General features: G+C 39.0%; 1 pseudogene; it reads left to right on the forward strand.

Moving 5' to 3' along the window:
• Nucleotides 1–8,373: 8,373 nt before the first annotated feature.
• LOC102868378 overlaps nt 8,374–13,968 on the forward strand; it is a 10,712-nt pseudogene continuing 5,117 nt past the window's right edge.

The following is a 13,968-nucleotide window of genomic DNA, read 5'->3' on the forward strand; positions in this document are numbered from 1 at the left end:
CTTAATCTAACACAAATAACCTGTAAGAACATTGAATGCAAGTCTTACTTCCGTTTACCCCCAGATGACTTTGGGTGTCATCTCTGGCCCAGTTTCTTCATCAGTCAGACCGCTACTTAGAGTTATAGATGGTGAAGCTTCATCTTTTATACTTAGGACATGTAGCTAAGCAAGGCTATTCCTAGGAAAGGGACATCAAGCTTGGAAAGAAGGAGGGTAAGCAAAGGAGAGGAAGACCTCCAACGAGACGCACTGATGATTTGACTTCATCTTCAGAGATGAAGAGGATGACCGAGGATAGGGCAGGGTTCAGGTAAGCTGTTCTTAGGGCTACTATAAGTCACACTCGACTTCACGGCACTTAACAAGAACGACCATTCTTTGTATATGTCAGATCCTAACGTAACAGCTGTTTATTATCTGATCCTTTGTACCAGGCTTGATACTTAACTGTAGGGATATAAACAGGTAAGTATTCACCCTCGAGGCATTATACTCTAGTTGACACAAAACTCACTGGAGCTAACACATAAGTGCACCTTAGGAACAGGTATTATAATCAAGATTCCTGTGGCATGTGGTGGTAGAGGAAGAGTGCATAACTTGCGTTGGAGATAAAAGGTGGAAAATGAGGGCTGATTTTTGTTTATTTGTATGTTTGCGCATTATTTAGCTGACTAAAGGAGGGTGGGAACCCAACAGTTGATGACCTAATGGTAAGGAATTGTGCAGCCAACCCAAAGGCAAGCAATTTGAATCTACGAGCTGCTGCATGAAATTACATTCCATGCAACTTAGAGTCTCTGCAAAACCCACCAGAGTTTCAGGTATGAGTCTGTTCAGACTCAATGACACATAACAACATAAATTGAATGTTGATGGTAGAGGTTTATTTTAGTTCTATACAGTATATAAGGAGTGACATCCACTTCCTAAACAATGTGCCTCTGGAAACTCTATGAACTTTGATAAATGTCAGTAGTTGTAGAGGGGTTTCAGGCTTTTTGTTCTTAGGGTCGCTATGAGTCATGTTCAACTCAAAGGCAATCAACAACAACATACAACATACAGCTATAGAGAACTTATTGAACATTGGGACTATATATTTAAGTAAACATTATCAGTATAAAGCATAGGTACATGTTTTTAATATTTGACTCTAGCTGTAAACAGACAAACCCAAATTTTAGAAGTTCTAGTGGCCTAGTGGTAAAATACTGAGCTGCAATCCTAAAGGCATGCTGTTCAAATCCACCCACTGTTCCATGGAAGAAGGATGGGCAGTCATGTCTCATGAAATTAACAGCCTCTGAAAGCCCAAGAGAAGGTTGGTTGTTTGTTCTGATTCACCAACATCTAACAACAACATAACAAAGGGGTATATCTCATGCTGGTCATTCTAATTTTCTGAAAATAGATGTCTCAGAATTCAGGCTCCTCTGTTTTGTGGCATTACCACTTTAAGCACACAAAAAATGATCACTGTTAGCCTTTTCTGCTTTTCAATATATTTTACTTCTGTTTACACAGAGCTATATTTCTTTTGATTGTGTTATTGTTAAAACAATTTAATCTTCCCATGATTCTCTTTCGCATTAATTCACCTTCCCATGATTCTCTTTCCCTTTAATTCTATCATCCTACCATGTTTTGCTTTCTCATATTTATCACTCAGAAAATGTTGTCTTTTTTTATCTTGTAGGGTTGATTCTTCTGAGGTCTGAGTTTATCCCTGATGTCACTGTTCACCTAGTGACACTGTCTATTTTTTGGCACAAAGTTGAGTGACAGGAGTACGGTTTGCTCCAAGTTCAAAGGGTAGCTACGAGCCTTGGTCTCACACGTTCCACCAGTTCTTATAAGACCAATAAACTTGTCTATCTATATAGGTTTGTCTTTTTTATTTCCTTTTGTTCCATGTTTTTTTGCACATTGAGCCCAGAATCCTCTACTTTGATTTCATTTAGAGTAGGCCATAAACGTACTCAGGCGTGAATAACCCTCCTGGTTTAGGGTCATGGAAGTTGAGGTTCTTATAGTCCATTAGTCCTTTGAACTAATTATTTTTATGCATTTTTGCTTTTATTCCAGAGGTTATAGTTCTTATTACCTACAAGATATCCTCTACAGTGACTTATAGAAAGTGCTTACTTCATTACCATGCATTAACAATGATATTGATAAATCCAATAGTCTACTTGTTGTGAGTAAATCAGTAAAGGTGATCACTAGAAATGAACTTACAATGTTCTTGAGAATCTAATGTTCTTAGTGGTAACATTGAGAAAACAATTATACATAAGTTGGATGGAAGTGTGTCTAATACACAGAGGTAGGACAAACTTTGTTATAATACTAAGGTATAAAATCTCTTGGGAAGGTTATTTTATAAATCTAGCTAAATCTTCAATATGGATTGAAGCTCAACATCAAGAAGACAAAGATTTTCCCCACTGGGCCAATTGGCATCACCATGATAGATGGAGAAGAGATTGAGGTTGTTAACAATTACAGCTTGCTTGGCTCCACAATCAACACTCTTTACACCAGCAGCCAGGAAATCAAAAGAAGACTTGCACTGAGAAAATCTGTTGTCAGGGACCTCTCCAGACTACTGAAAAGCAATGATGTCAGTCTAGAGACTAATGTGCACCTAATCCAGGCCATGGTCTTTGTAGTTACTTGCTATGCATCAGAGAGCTAGAGAATGACTAGGGATGACAGAAGAAGAATCAATACCTTTGAATTGTGGTGCTTGAAAAGAGTCTTGAACATACTAAGAACTGTAAAGACAACAAATAGGTCTGTCTTAGAGAGGGTGAAACCTTGTTTCTCCTTACAGGCTAGGATTTTGAAGCTCTATCTCACATACTTTGGGCACATGTCCAGGAGAGACTCATCCTTGGAGAAAGATGTTATGCTTAAAAGGGTGGAGGGACAGTGCAGGAGAAGACCACCCCGGATGAGATGGATTGATACAGCAACTGGGGCAATGGGAGTTGGTGTGTTGGAATTAGTGAGAATGGCTCAAGACAGGTCAGGTTTCAGATCTGCTGAGCATAGGATCACTATGGGTCGCAGGTCACTCAACAGTATATAACAACAACAATAGCTAAATTTTGTCTTTTAAGACACCTGTAGGTTGTTGTGCTGCTAATCAAAAGGTTGTGTCTCTAACCTACTCCTTGGGAGACAGATGGGAAGCCTACTCCTTTTGTCATTTAAAGCTTTGGAAATCCAATGGAAGATTGATATAAGCTGAAACCAAGTCGGTGGCAGTGAGTTTGTGTTTAGAGGTAAATAAAAATGCTCTGATACAAAAAAAAAAAAGCAAGAGGAAGGCATTGGTCCATCAGCCCATCAGCCCATACATATACTTTATATTTTTAATATATTTTTTTGTTAATACCCTTCTTTTCACTCAGTGAACACAAGCTCAGAGACTTTGTGAATTTTAAGGCATAAGAAGAATCAAACTATATATATATATATATATCCTTTATAAGTTAATATTCATACCTTCAGGTGAAAAGAACTTTCCAATCATGCTATGAAACCAGAAATTATAAAAGCAAATACTAAAAAAGTCAGTCAACTGAAAATGTAAAACTTACTTATGTAAGAAATGCAATATATAAGTAAAAGGAAAATGACACTAATAACATAAACATGAGGGCTAATATTATTAATATACAAACATTTGTCATAAATCAATAAGAATATTCTAGGAGAAAAATGAGTGAAGGATACAAATAGGCAATCCACAGTACAGCAATTATAAATGACTAGCAAATGCATGAGAAAATGTTCAATCTCACTAGTAATGAAAGAAAAACAAATTAAAACAAGATATAATTTTTCACCTGTCAAGTTGGAAAAAGATAGTACTCACTTTGGGCAAGAGTTTGGGTAACAAGTTTCTCTCATACTGTTGCTGTGAGTTTGAAGTTTTTCTACTTTTCTGAGGTCAATAACTCCATATAATCTAAAACTCAAAGAGTGTGTAAAAAATTGACCTGTTGGTTTTACTTATAGAAACATATATTGAAGAGATAATCAGACAAATTTAAAAATATGTATGTTCAGATTTTTCTTTTTCCATCACTTATGACAGTGGAAAGTTTTAAGTAACCACAATAGTTATAATTAGGGCGTTGACTAATATACTATACACTATGGAATGGACTTAGTTATACATCCAATGATTGCAGCATCCAGGACTGTAGATGCCTGTGTATATATGAGGGAGCGCTGGTGGCCTAGTAGCAAGAAGATGTGCTACAATCCTCAAAGGCACGTAGTTCCATCCACGCGGTTCCATCCACGCGGCTCTCCTCCCATGATTAACTGCCTCTGAAAACCCCCTAGAGGGTCAGCTAGGAGAAGTTCCAACTGGATGGTAGACAACAACATTTATGTTTCTTTCTTTTTTTTTTTTACTGATTTTGCATAGTCAGGGAAAAAATAAAGAAAAAAAATCTAGTCTAGTATAACATACAAATCATTTAAGAGTCTCTTGTAGAATGGCCCTTATTGGGAATAAAAGAACTCTGCACCTTAATCTGTACAGGCTTATGATGCCAACCCAAAGGTCATACATCTATGGAGGCTTGAATCACTAGCAACCCCTGGGGGGAAATAGAGGCACTTTCTAGTTGTTCTCACTACCCACTTATGTGGTTGTGACCTGTTTCTTACCTGTGTCTCTAAACACATGCAACTCAAAAATATTTACAAATATCTCAAGAATATTTAATCTTATGATGGTGAATAACACTGCTATGAACATTAGTGTGCAAATCTCCATTTGTAGCTCAGATCTAATTTCCTTGGGGTACATTCCTAATGTCCAACCACAACTGAATGGATAGAAAAGTTGTAGGACAGTCATACAATGGAATGCTAAGTAGCACTCAAGTGCAAGGATTTTGAAGAACACTACATAATTTGGGAGAGACTGGAGAGCATTATGCTGGCTGAACGAACTTGTCTCATAAGGAAAAATACTGCTTAAGACCATTGTTGTGAAAACAGAAGGATAACTAGTAAAATATGTGTATGGACCCTCGGTGTGCAGGGGAGGCGTAGGAGTTGGAGGGTGAGGATGGGAAGGAGCTAAATTACAGGGTTGCACAATTTGGTAGGTGGAGGGAGGAAATAAAGGAAATGGGAAAGATGGGGTAAACGGGGACAGGATCTGAAAAGACAGGGTAATGATGAGCATAGTCCAATGATGATTAATTTTATAAAACATAATGCATGGGAATGATTGTATGAAACACAAAGGAAGCACAATGTGAAACAATATAGATGAACCTTGTATGCAAACCAATATAAATAATTTTTTAAATTGATCTCAAAATTATATCTAAATAAAGAAATGGTGGTTCAGATTATAGAGTGGGGAACCTTTAGTCTTGTGATATTCAATTAAGAAACATTATCCTATATTCTCCCCACATAATTAAGCTTTGCTTGCATAATAAGTGTCACCTTGAATGTCATTGTAGATCATGAATCAGAAATCTTCACGGCCAAACCCCTCATTTGTCTTACCTTTAGTTCTTTCAGTAAAAGAAATTTTCTTTGACAAAATTAAGTAGAAGTTGTCTTTGAATAAAGGAGTTTAGGGGCCTCTGGTGGCTTAATGGTAAGGAGTTGGCATGTGGTTAGAATACACCAGCTGTTCCTCTGAAGAAAGGTGGGCAATTTCCTCCCATGAGATTTACTGCCTGCGAAAACCTGCTAACTATGAGTCAGTTCCAACTCAGTGACACATAACAACAACAACAACAGAACATAGAAAAAAATAGTCATTTACAAATGAAGTTCTGAAAAAAAATGTAAGTACATAGTTGCTACTCAAATATGCTTTCATCCAACAACACTGGGCATGGAACAGATGACCAGCAGCATTATTTCCCATGTTGCTGTTGACTGGTAAGCCAGAACCATCATAGCTGATCTTCCCACAGGTTTTCAGAGACTGCCCATCGTTCTCCCACAAAGCAGCTGGTGGAGTCAAGCTGGATGCCTTTGAGTCCACAGTGTTACTCCTTGCCACTAAGAAACCAGAACTCCTCCTCTCTAGAGGAAGAAAATTGGTCTCAAGTTGTTTGTAGAGATACAAGATGAGTTTGGATAAGAAACTGGTTGGACCTAAGATTTCAGTAAAATAGATTGAACAATGAATAGTTTCAACCTGTGGCAACATGAGCGAAGAATAGCCCAAAAGTATTGCCTGGTCAGTTCAATACTAAACACACTGTTTTCTCCATAGTCAACTTAAACTTGATCAGTGTCTCACCAATCACAACTCATCACAGTTTATCATCACACAACAAAGGCTGAGTGATACAAAATCACAAAGTTCAGTCATCTTGTACTAAGCTATTACCTCTCTTTTCTTAATGACTTGAATGCACTGCATCTTGGTTACTGTTAACATACAGAACAAATATGTGCTCTCTGAGAAGGATTGTGCACACACATTCTCTTCCACCTCCTTCTCATGAAGGCCACATCCTCCCTAGACCGAAGCCCAAAGCTGACTGACAAGCCCAGTTAGAGACAGAGCACAAAACAGGAAAGCGGGTATTACACGTCGCCCTGCATTCATCAGCCCACCCTTCAGAGAGGGGAAATAACAAAGAGTGAATGGTGGGAAGTCATTTTATCTGCTAGAAAAATATGCCTTGTTCCCCACTCAAAAAACAAGTGGTTGTAAAGCAACCACATTATTTAAAGCTACAAGGCAAACAGGAAGAGGTGAAGCAAACACCCAGCGTCTGAGAACTTCCCTTAAACTCTCCCCTCAGCCAGGCTAGTTTGAAGTCTTGATGAGCATTCTGCTAGACTCCAGGGCTTGCAGTGAACCCAAAGCATTCCCGATGAGAAAGGAACAAACAGAGAGCGACGGGTTCTCTTGAGTAAATTCTTTGGGAGGCAGCTGCTCATTCAAAGGAATAATCATTTCTAGAACAAATCAAACACCAGCTTAAGGACTGTCCCCTCAACCAAAAGTCTAAAGCCAAATGAAAGTTGGGAACAGTAGGAACTGACCATGAGTAGGAGGTAATCTAGAAAACCCTGGAAATTAACCAGAGCTAAAATCAATTGGCAATACAAGAACCCAGCATGACAATAGAATTGTCATTGACAATTTTTATAGTTAGTCATTGAAAGTTTTATAGTTAGGGTCAAATGAGTCCCCAGTGTTCGAGTACTTGGGATAAGAGGAGAGACAGTTTAGAAACTATCCTGCCGTGACGATCTTAGCCCTAGATCTTACTTTCCTCACATTTTGTCCATTTAGAATCGCTTTTCATGCCTATCTGTGAGTTGGATTGCTGTTTTTCTGTTTAACATATCACCCTTGGGTCTTAGAAGAGTAGACAGTGAATGTTGGGGCTGCAAAGCAACATGTGCATTTGACCTAATCCCTATAATAATAAATGCAGTTAAATGTAAACATCAATATTTTATGAACAGAAGTCTTGAATTTGCAGGGATTCTCCACCAGCGTAGACCCAGTTACACTCCTATGTACTCAAAGACGTATCCTCTCTCTTTTCTTCTGTGGCATAACTGAGTGTACATTCAGGAGACAGTGGGGAGCCGGTAAAATATCCCCAGTTGGAAGGGCTGATGGATTCTCTAGCGAGTACAAATGGTAAATATGCTTCGCTGCAGAGTGAAAAGTTCACTCAGAAGCACATTGGAAGAAAGGACTGGCTGTCTAATTCTTAACAGCAAACCCGTGAAAACTGCCTGCTACATAGTCTTAACCTAGCACATACAGGGCTCTTTGAGTCTGATCCAACCAAGCCGCAATTGGTAACACCGGTGGAGAGCTGATGCTTCACAACAGAGCAATATCTCTCGCAGAGAAGCAGAATTTATTTTGACCTACTGCGACCATGTGGGAAAAGTTCTCCTTTTCACAACAGGAAGTTGAAGTCCACACCATTCTCAGAATATCAGAAACTCTCCTAGCATTGGTGAGCCCAAGACCTTCACTTCTCGGGAGGGATTACACAGAAAAACGTACCACTTGGCTGACAGCGATATTAATGTGTGTTTTCCCATTTCTCTCCCTCCTCTGACAAGATGTAGTGTCACAGAGAACCAAATTAACACACCGGGAGGCTTTGTCATTAAAGAAATACAAGCTCGCTTTGATTATTGCTGGCAAGAGAGCAGAGTGTGTGGTGCAAACAGCTATCCTATTCTCAGAACTAATATTCTTGCAGACAGCACAGCTCTGTCTCAGAGTATCCTGAATTGGGAGACGGGGGTGTAATTTTTCAAATCTAGAGGGACAAAATGATTTCCAGGCTAGGTACTTAAAGGTATAGCCAGCCATAGATCGCAATGAGCACAGCTGTCAATGTTGCCATAATCATAAAGGGCGGCAAGGAAAAGAAACACTACAGAGGAAAGAGAAAAACACGTAAAGTGTTTCTAGCGATATTCATATGAACGGAATCGGTTATTTGTGAGCTTAAGCTGGAAAGGCATTTAAGTAGGATGGTAAAAAATAAAATCTCTTTATCTGAAAGATGTTACCAAACATAATCAGGCAATTTACTGGAAAGGTTTTAAAAGTCTTGACTTTACTGTAATTGTTATTGTTACCCATAGCACCCAAATTAAGGTGTTACCATTTTAGTTAGCTCTTTGCTTTTCCTAATTTACTTTCAGTATGATTTTGCTTTTTGACTAGAAATGGTTGATTACGCCAAACCAGGTTCTAGACCCGGCATCCAAGAACAACTGTTTCCCTCTTCATTTGTTAACAGTGGATAAATTAGTCCATACTTAGAGGCTCAGTTTCCTAACCTGGAAGTAGGAAGAAGAAGAATAAGAATACTATTTTGACACCTCTCAGTGGATGGTCATATCAGACAGAAAAATTAACTGGAGCAAGTGATAGAATGAGGAGTTTTGTCCTTCTGGGTGTTATCTGAGTCTCTATAAAATGATTCTACTGCCTGGGAGGAAGGAGATGTGAAAAACAATCCATTCTACCAGATGTGGACCATAACTTTTTCTTTTGCCACCTGAAGTAGAGAAATTAATGAACTAATCCCAAACTTCTTCACTGAAATGTATCTCAAGGCTAGAGACAGGAGTTACCCTTCCATCACATAAACCACAAAATAAGCAATTCACATTTAATTCACAAACTATTGCCTCCGTTAATTGTCTCACAAACCTGTGTGTGACTCAAGGTTTAACTGAATATTATATAATTCCACCCATCACAAAACAGTTTTGGACTGAAAAATAAGCACAAAGGGTTTGAACACAAGCAGAGATTCCAAGAAAGCATGATATCCCCTGAACAAAGCATTTCTAATTCCTGGAAGAGCCAGAGGAACCTCTTACAAAAATGACCAATGAAGAACAATGGCAGTGGGATAAATATTTGCCAGTGTTGGATAGTGGGAAATAGTAATAAAAATTAAGAATTTGTGAATTCTTATCAATTAGTAAGAAGAGATAAAGACAAAAGAACTGAGATCAGGTAGAACAAATGGAAGAATATTTAATCACTGCAAAAGTATATATAATAATTTACATTTATAAGATCATGCAAGCTCTAAAAAATACAATCATAGGACAATTATAATACAGTTTACTTTTCCCCAAACCTTTTAAGTGCATTAACCCAGGGAATAAGAAAAGAAAGTCTGGAACAGCACATCAGCAGAGAACTTCCATAAGTCCAGGCTGGGTTTAGAAGGGGTCATGGTCCTAGGGATATTGTAGCTGATGTTAGATGGATCTTAGCTGAAAGCAAGGGATACCAGAAGAATGTCTATCTGTGTTTCACTGATTATGCAAAGGAGCTTGACTGTGTAGATCATAACAAACTGTGGCTGACTCTGAGAAAAATGGGAAACCATTCCCATTGATTTTGCTAATGCAAAACCTATATTTGGATCAAGAGGCAGTCGTCAGAACAGAGCAGGGAAACACTGCATGGTTCAAAATTGGGAAAGGTGTATGCTAGGGATGTGTCCTATCTCCATACCTTTTCAACCTGTATGCAGAACAGATTATCCAAGAGGCTGGGCTCTATGAGCAGTGTGGCGTCAGGATTGGTGGAAGATCTATTAACAATTTGCGTTATGCAGATGACACAACCCTGTTTGCTAAAACTGAGGAGGACCTAAAACACTTGCTGCAGAGGGTCAAGGACTGCAGCCTTCAATAGGGGCTGAGGTTCAATGTCAAGAAGACAAAGATTGTCACCACTGGACCAATTGGCAGCATCAGGATGGATGGTGAAGAGATTGAGATTGTTAACAACTTGAGTTTGCTTGGCTCCATGGTCAACACTCTTGGCACCAGTAGCCAGGAAATCAAAAACATATTGCGATGGGAAAGTCTTTTAGGGACCTCTCCAGGGTACTGAAGAGCAATGGTGTCACTCTGGACACTAAGTTGTGTCTGATACAGGCTATGGTCTTTGCAGTTACTTGTTATGCATTAGAGAGTTGGACAATGACTAGAGAGGATAGAAGGAGAATTGATGCCTTTGAGTTGTGGTGCTGGAGAATATTGAATATACCATGGGATGCCAAGAAAACAAAAACCCTGAGAATGCCAAGAAAACAATTCACCCTAGAGAGGGTTAAACCAGGCTGCTCCTTGAAGGCAAGGATTCTGGGGCTTTGTCTGATATACTGTGGACATGTTGTAAGGAGGGACAGGTCCTTGGAGAGGGACACCATGCTTGGGAGGGTGGAGGGATGGCATAGGAGGGGAAGACCCTCTATGAAGTGGATTGATTCAGTGACTGGGGTAATTGGGATGGGTGTGTCAGAGGCAGTGCGATTGGCACAGGATAGAGTAGGGTTTAGGGCTGTTGTAAATAGGGTCGCTATGAGTCGCAAGCAACTCGACGGCACATAACAATAACAGCAACAAAGAAGGTTAAAGTTTTGTCTAAATCCATAAGGATGCATAAAGAAAAAAACGAAAATGTTTCTTATGACCACAGTTATCAGTTGACAGCATACTCTACTTGACAGCACTTAACAACAACAACAAATCCAAACTTGTGAGTATTAAGTTAGAATTGATTCTGTTGGGACTTCTCTGCTTTGCTCTCTATTTAATGTTGGAATACATTATTAAGAATCTAATGAATTACCTGGTTACAGGTCATCAAGCAAGCAACTGCAGTGGTCTTCCATCTGTGTGGACAGTGTGTTGAAGGTTAGGTGATTAGTACCAGTACTGGAGGTGGGGAAGAAAGAAGATATAGGAAAAGATACATCTGAAGAAACAGATGTGAAAAGAAAAGAATTTAAGTTATCTGTATAAATCCAATTCTTTCAAACTCTTCTCAAGGATAAATTTCTCAGAATATAAAGAGATCCCTGACTTCTCCATTGGGCCAGGTCATGCATATCGAGAAGCCCAGGATTCTTTTCGGCCCCTGTCACTCTTTAGATATATGCATCTATAATTAGCCCAAGGCATTGATGCTGGCCTGAATTATTAAGATGATTGAAGAGGAGGAAATACATTTGCCCTAGATTTTCAAACGATTTAGTGAAGCCTTCATTTTAATCAAGAAACAATTAAACTGTTTTAGGACTGCAAATGTAGACCCTATCATTCAGAGACTTTCAGCCCAATGAAGATGATATAGAAATATGAAATATTTACTAATCTTAAGGTACCCAAATCAACAAGGCAACAGGTAGCACCTGGCAGTATGCAATATTACATGAGCTCTGTGTTACAAATTCATTTCACAAGCAATGAGGGCAAAAGAGGAGGAGGAGGAGGGGGGGGGAGGAGGAGGAGGAGGTAGGTGCAATGTGCCTTGCAGTGGCTTGGGATGACTTCATGATAGAAATGACACGACGACGTTGAGCAGCTCATTATTAACACCTGTTCATCAAACCTAACGAATAGACAACATGATGTGAACTCCCAAATACATATAAAAGATGTGCATGCTAGTGAATTGCAATTAACCCATTCCTTCTGTGTTCTACAAAGTGCAAACGAAACAAATGACTGTTGTTTTCACAGAGATAACATCCAATATCCGCCTTTATATTGAAATAGAAAATCACCAACATACACAGATGTTGAGCTCTTTTCATTAACAACTGATACTCATTGACAACTCATGTTTCCATCCACGTGTTCATTATTAGGGTTGTTAATAGTTAGCTTAATGAACTTTTCAAATATAAACATTCCCTAAGTCTTTGATCAAGATATGACTAAGTACATGGCTACTAAATGAAAGGTGGGTAGTTTTAACCAACATATCTCATGAGGGGGAAAAAGAATACCAAACAAACCTAACAAGCTGCTTCTGTCACCATTACAGTCTAGAAAATTCTATGAGGCAGCTCCACCCTGTCATGTGGAATTGCTAGGAGTATGGATTTATTCCATGACACCTAACAACTATTCCTCGATCAGACACTAATTCGATGACCGATTATACGAACATGCCACACAAAAAGTTTATGCAGAGAACTGAGATTTCCTTCTCTCTGGCCTTTTCAGAACGGAGTATTTATTGACTTGCAGAAGCATTTGGAAGGAGAAGGATTTCTAGTTAGAAGAAAGAAAATCAGTCTCCAAAGAGGCACATAAAAAGCTGTATTCGAAAGCTGGAAGTCAAGTTGAGAGACTCTGTGACCTTAAAGAAGGCTACAGTATATATTAGATAAAGAGGTCAGCAGTGGTGTTGTGAAGGCTATGATGGTGACAAAAGAGACCTTCACGGAAAATAGCTAGTAAGCAGGAAAAGTCATGACATATTAACCCCAGAAAGGCTCCTTTCTGCCCTTCCCATCCTCCAGAGCAGTTGCTGCAGCTTTAAGTATTGCTGTTCTCATAGACAAAGAAAACCAGTACATTAAAGGAGTAGAAACTACACAACGTAGTCAGTAGTCAACTCACCTTTGCCTCTCTGCCTCGCGTGCTTGCAGCCATCTAGTCCCTTCAGATCTAGCTAGAAGCAGGAACTTTACTGACCATTCTTGTGTTATGTGCATTGTTTATTAAACCAATGACACAAAGTAATCTTGAATTTAGTAAATAAAATGGGAATCTCACAAAATAACCAAAGCTTCAAATTGGGTTTAACATTAAGAACTTCACTCACATATCAGTTTGCTACCAACAACCAAAAAATGGGTAGGGTCAGCTCCTTATCCTTTTTGAGGGGTCTGCATAAATTCCACCTATCTTTGATGTGGAGTCAGAAAATCAAAAGGGCCGCACTTGCTCAGCATTTCTTAAGCTGAAGGACTTGAAAAACAAATTCAAGCCATGGGTGGCAATACTTAAAGATAGTTTGGGTAGAATGTTGAATGATGCAGGAAGTATAAAAAGAAGATGGAAGGAGTACACAGAGTCACTGTATCAGAAGGAATTGGCTGACACAGAGGAATTTCATGAAATAACATATGAGCAAGAACCTATGGTGATGAAGGAGCAAGTTCAAGTTGCTATAAAGGAATTGGCAAAAAACAAGTCTCCAGGAGTTGACAGCATACCAATTAATTTATTTCAATAAACAGAAGCTGCCCTGGATGTGCTCACTAAGTTGTGCCAAGAAATTAGAAGGACAGCCAGCTGGCCGACTGACAGCAAGAAATCGATATTTGTTCCCATTCCAAAGAAAGGTGACCCAACAGAGCGTGGAAATTATCAAACAATATCATTGATATTGCATACAAGCAAGATTCTGCTGAAAATTATGCAAAAATGTTTGTAACAATATGTCAACAGAGAACTGCCAGATGTGCAGACTGGATTTAGAAGAGGTCGTGATACTAGAGATATTATAGCTAATGTAAGATGGATTTTGGCAGAAAGCAGACAATACCAGAAGGATGTCTATCTGTGCTTCACTGACTATGCAAAGGCTTTTGACTGTGTGGATCACAACAAGCTATGGCTGACTCTGAGAAGAATAGG

This window comes from Elephantulus edwardii, unplaced genomic scaffold, assembly GCF_000299155.1.
Source record: "Elephantulus edwardii isolate Elephantulus edwardi_28Jun2011 unplaced genomic scaffold, EleEdw1.0 scaffold00076, whole genome shotgun sequence".
NCBI lineage: Eukaryota > Metazoa > Chordata > Mammalia > Macroscelidea > Macroscelididae > Elephantulus > Elephantulus edwardii.